Raw genomic sequence first — 6,000 nt, 5'->3', positions numbered from 1 at the left:
GAACACACTGTTCTAGATGCAGGGATGAATCACAGCAACACCTTTTCTCGGTGATTAACCCAGGATGAAAGGGAAGAGTAGTAAGTAAGAAGTTAAAATTCAGAGTGTAAACAGGGGACTTAATACTTGCATGAAATTAAGTAGGTAATTTCAGTACGAGGAATGCAGAAGGACTATCAGTTCTTCTAAAGTGAGAAATAAACTGATTGCATTATGTATCGAGTTATTGTATTGCTCTGCAGATACAAATGTATCATAGAAGAAAACTCTGAGACATTTATAGTCAATAGAAGGACTAGATTCCAATGGTTGTCTTTGATTTGGAAGAGCATGACCCACTAATTTCACCTCTGTATGGCTGGCATGGGCATTTTCATACCTTCTGCAAATTTATCTATCATGGCGTACTCTGATGTAGCATGCTTTCATCAGCCAAAGTTTTTGTCATACAAATATTTTTCTGGCTTCAAACTTGGCAAAAACTGATTCGTGCTGTCTCTGTTTTCTGGTTTGCAGCTCAAGAAGCAGAACCAAAACATATTTTCCAACTTGTTTCCAAGCAGAACGCAGGGCAGCAGATGCAGAGCCTTAGGGAAGAAAGAGTTCCAGAAGTCTCAGTAGCAGTAGATGTTATGTCAAGGTGAATTTGTGGTGATTACTGTGACAGCTGCACACTTCAACATCATAAGAATAACACATGTTCACAAACACTCGAGCTGAATATATACCTGCTGGACACCATTAAACATGTATTAGTCAGTCTTATGTGCTGATAGGATGTTCTGGAATTTTATCTTTATATTCCTGTAAATTTGCAATTTTGTGAGTGCCTTTAATGACAATGAATGCTATGTAACAATCAAGGATCACTTTTACCATAAAGGAGATGTGACGATTGGTGCATTTTTCCCTCTTCATACTTTATACACAGGCAACAAAGTTCCCCACAAATATGTACCATATGCTTTCGAGGACATTCACATAAAGTAAGTACATACATACATTTTAAGATATCAGAATTATTGGGACTTAAAGAATGTATGGATTAAAACTTTGCTGAGTTGTTTACAATTTTTTATTCTATTCTCAATCACTCCAAACATGTTTTCATCTGTACTTTATTTCATCTTTCAAAGGAAAAGTGATAATTTTGATGTTATTCCTTTTGTTTTCTTCATATGATATTGGGATTTCATGATCTTTCTTTGTCATGCCTGTAGTTCCAAAATATTCAAATATTTTCAGTGTTAAGATTTCCAAGTATAGATAATTTCATCTATGTATGACTTGATACTTCTGGGCTTTCATTAAATGCGGATTTGCTCTTGTGACAAGATATGATGTCACCACGTGCAAAGACTCCTGTTACCAGAATGACAAGTCCTGAGAAGGTGACATGCAGCTGATTTTAAAACAGAATTTTCACCATTAAATTTTGGGAGAACTTTTCTCCTATATTCATATCTTTGTGTATCTCAAATTGTGCAATCCAATTTTCCTTTGCTATTTTTATATATTCTAAGATGAATTTGAAATACTTACTTGTTTTCCACATATGTTTCCAGGGTTTTTCCTCATTTATATGGATATGCTCACAAAAATACTCTTTATATAAAGGTGGCCAATTAAGGCTGTTTTTCACCATTTTGAAATATGCAAGATTGAAAAATAGTGTCAGGAAAGCCTGATTTCCTTAGACAAATTACTGATTAGTATTTAAGCCTATCTCATTACAGAGGAAATAATGTGTGCTCATTCCATACAAACATCCTAAGTTATGTGGCTAAATGTTAAAAAAAAAAACAGACAGAACAATAGAGCTTGTAAATATCTTTGAAAACATGAAAATTTGGTGGCAAGATAACAGGTATATTTATAAAAGAAAATATTATAAAGGTGAATTGTGTGTGACATTTACATTTCATTGTTTAAACCTTGGTGAGATATTAGGAAAAAAAAACAAGGACAATGGAGGAGGAAATACGTTCAAATGTGAAAAGCCATGGGATATTTGGGCACTTTGACACATACAGTTCGAAAATATCATTGCAAAGATGACCACAGATCCAATACTTTATAAGTAGATCCAATAATTCATATCTCAATGCTGTAACTCCAGATCGTTATAATTTTTAGAAATATATTTTATCTCAAGTAAAATCTCAAATTTTTTCTCATAAGCCTAGCAGACTGGAGGATTTGGGTGCTGCATGGATGCCCTTCTACTTCATCTTCAATAATGCCAGTTGTTACTCTTCTTTTCTTCTGCTCTCTACTTTCAGCACCATACACACCACTGTTCCTCTGTATGCTTTTTTCTCTATATCATACAGCAGTAACCCCACAGGTGAAAAGTTTGATGAACCAGGAGTGTCTGGCTTGTCCATAATAAATGGAAAGATAGCACATAAAAACATACGGCTTCTTATATAGTCAAAAATAAAATAAAAGTAGTTTATAACAGGAAAAATACTTTTCAACTATAAAAGATTAACAATCTTGTCTTATCCAGATGCAGTTCCCAAACATTTTTGCATACATTTAAACAAATTTGCCATATAATTCTTCAGGAATTAAGTGAATAAATCAAATAGAGCAACTGAAAATATTCTAAGACATTGGACTGGTGTCAAAAATTATCCTGGATTGTATCCTCCATTTGTATGCCTCTGTGTATCAGCAGCGAAAATGGTTCCAGGCCTAATTATATCTAGGTGCTGAGCACATTTCTGCACTCTCACCTGTGGCCTTACAACTGAGGTCTTTATTTCTATGAATAGTACCCCTCTTGTCTTTTCTTTGTACACAATCAGAATTGTCATTTATTGACATCTAAATCCTTTTATGGAGGTCTGTCATGTATCTGGCCAACATTCATTTGCTTGAAAAACACAACTTTGGTTTCAGCTTTTCTGTATCCACTGATCTTTCTTAATATCCATATGTTTTCTTTTAATTGACACTCTGATTGTGTTTGGTAGCTCCATTTTATTTGAACAATTACCAAAGAAGATGCAATATATGGAGGTAGTTTTCCACATATTTCCAGAAACACAAACATAAACAGCCCATCAAGTACACATCAATGTCTCTGATGTAGGGGATTTTATAAGGTTCTAGATGAGGTGAGTGCAGATGACAGTCACTATTGGAAATGTTCTAACATTTATCTCAAACTTTCATTTACAGAAAAGATGTAAATTCAGACCTTTGCTGACTATTTCATTTTAGATTACAGGATTAAGGAATTGTGTAATTATATGATATTTCTACTTTATCTACTCTAATTTAACAAGTAAATAATTGATGAAATATTATCTAATTTTCAATGTACATTAGCAATAAAGTAAACACTTAGTAATAATATAAGAAGTTTCTGAGATTTCTGATCTTTACTACCTATTTGTATTTCTGGTACTGTTGTTAGCCCAATGGGAATTTTGTAAATATCCATTTACTGAGATAATTTTTGAGCATTCATTATTTTCTACTTTCATTTTAAACTATTCTTATGAATTTCCTAACATTTTCAAATTGTCTGAAATATTTGGAGACATTTTTGTCTCATAATTCTTTGTGTGTTGGTTGGTGTAATGTTAACTTGACACAAACTAGAGTCACTGGATAGGAGGAAGATTCAATTGAGTAAAAGCCTAAATAATATTAGGTTATATGCAGTCTAGTAGGGTATTTTTAAATCATTAATTGATGTAGTAAGACAAGTCCAGCCAGTTTGTAGGTGGTACCACTCATGAGCAGATGATTCTGTGTTCCAATAGAAATAAGGCTGAGCAAACATAGTGAGAAAGCCAATAAACAATATATATCCAAGGCTTCTGGATCCATGTTCCTGCCTACAGATCCTGTCCTGTGTGAGTTCTTCCTCCAATAATGAACACTGATCAAGAAGTGTAAGACAAATGTGCTGGGTAGTTTTATATCGACTTGAAATAAAGAAAAATCATCTGGAAGGAGGGTACATCAATAATGTCAATTCCTCCATAATATTGGGTTGTAGGCAAGTTTGTAAGGCATTTTCTTAATTAGTTATTTGTGGGGGATTGTCCATACTATTGTGAATGAGAACATTCCTCATCTTGTAGTCCTCAACTCTATAAGAAATTGGTGTCAGAAATCCATGAGCCAGCAGATAAATAGGAACTCTCTGTGCCCATTGTATTATTTCCTTCCTCTTTATTTTGGCCCTGCTTTTGTTCTTGTTTTGACTTCAGTGATGAAGTATTTTGGGTAAGTATGCACTTAATAAAAGCTTTCCTACCCTACTTTCTTTTGGTTATAGTTTTTTACCACAGCAATAGTAATCAGAATAAAGGCATCAAATAAACTCCTCCCCGTTTGCTTTTGGTCATGGTGTTTCATATAACAAATAATAACCCTTACTAACATACATTGTTTAGTTTTTTTAGTGTGTGTGTGCTTTTGTATGCTTGTGTGCGTTGCATGTGTGAGTTTTAGTCTTGTGTAAGTGTGCATGTGTGTGTATGTGTGTGTTTTGTGTGCTATTTTATTTTATCTTATTACTTTTACTTTTTGTGAAACAGGGGTTCTCTAACTCACATAACCCTAACAGTCCCAGAATTTACTATGTAAACCAAGCTGGACTAGAACTTAGAGATCTGACTGCCTCTGCCTCATGAGTTCTGGAATTATAGAGATGCACTACCATGCCAACTAAATAGTTTACTCTTTTCCTACCTTCCTTCCTTCCTTCCTTCCTTCCCCCTTCTTTCCTTCCTTCCTTCCACTGTTTCTTTTATAGAAAGGGAGTTCCTTTTTGTAGCCCTGATTGTCTTGAAACCTACTATGTACAGCAAGCTGGCCTTGAACTCAGAGCTCCACTTGCACTGTCACTTGAGTGCTGGGATTAATGGTGTGCAACATCAAACCTGCATTCCCAATTTATTTCGTTGCTTTTAAATTTGCCCAGTTGTTTCCTAAAGATAGTGAGGTGTGAATTCAGGTTTGAAAGGCTGGAAAGAGAAAAAGATTAAACTTACTCTCAATATATTAATCAAGATGAATGTTCAACACTAATGGAACAAAGATTTCAAACTTAATGTATGAAAAGAGAAAGAAAGTGTTTAATACAATTGAATTTTAAACACTTTTAATTGCTATATTTAAATTGTACATATATAAACATGTATGACCCTATGTGTTGTAAAAACATGAATCTAAAAAGGAATATAATCTTGATTATAAAGCTTCAATTTTCTTATCATTGCTTGTTTTTTGAGGGTTGGAGGCCTTCTGCCGTTTTATCGTAAAATATCTAGTAGTGATTGCATATTATGTGTTTTCAGTCCTATTCTTATTGAATAAAATTGTCAAAATAATACATAGTTATATATATATATATATATATATATATATATATATATATATACATTTGAATCTATTTCTCACAATTCTTACAAATTTTCCTCTATTAGACATATTTTATATTGACCTTTAAAAGCATTTATTCATTATTTAATAATTTTATACAAAACATTTCATCATATTTACCCACACCATTACCTCCTCCCATATCCACTCTCTCTACCCTTAATCCATACCCTTAATCCATAAATAATTTTGTGTTCCTTTTACTTTTTTCAGTCAAGTACAGCTTATGTTCTATAAGGTACTAGTGTTAAGTGGAGCCCTCCCTTGAGTGTTGTTGACTTCCTAGGGGTCACAACAGTGAAGGAAATGACTATTTCTCTCCCAGTAACTACCAAATGTTAATAGCATCTCAGCTAGGGGTAATATTTTACCCCATCACTTTCTCCATGCTGGTATTTTGTTTTGTTTCATCACACATGGTCTTGTACATTCTTTCATAATAATTCTGTGTTTGAATGTACACATGTTTTGAGTAAAAAATATTGTTTCCTTGGGGTCACTCACAACCTCTGCCCCTTCTCCTTTCTCTTCAGCCATTCATATTCATATTCAGGGGTGTAATATGTAATCCACATTTATCATTTAACACAT

At 33.6% G+C, this 6,000-nt stretch overlaps 1 pseudogene across 1 annotated transcript in view; it reads left to right on the top strand.

Annotated features, from left to right (window-relative positions):
* Positions 1-777: 777 nt before the first annotated feature.
* LOC311609853 (vomeronasal type-2 receptor 116-like) overlaps positions 778-6,000 on the top strand; it is a 53,611-nt pseudogene continuing 48,388 nt past the window's right edge. Inside the window, exon 1 of the transcript in view lies at positions 778-986. The product of the transcript in view is annotated as a vomeronasal type-2 receptor 116-like (transcript). The remainder of the gene's footprint in view (positions 987-6,000) is intronic.

Source organism: Acomys minous (genome assembly GCF_964271855.1).
Source record: "Acomys minous genome assembly, chromosome: 2".
NCBI classification, from domain to species: Eukaryota; Metazoa; Chordata; class Mammalia; order Rodentia; family Muridae; genus Acomys; species Acomys minous.
The sequence above is the reverse complement of the archived record's forward strand: the minus strand, read 5'-3'. Positions and strand labels throughout refer to the sequence as shown.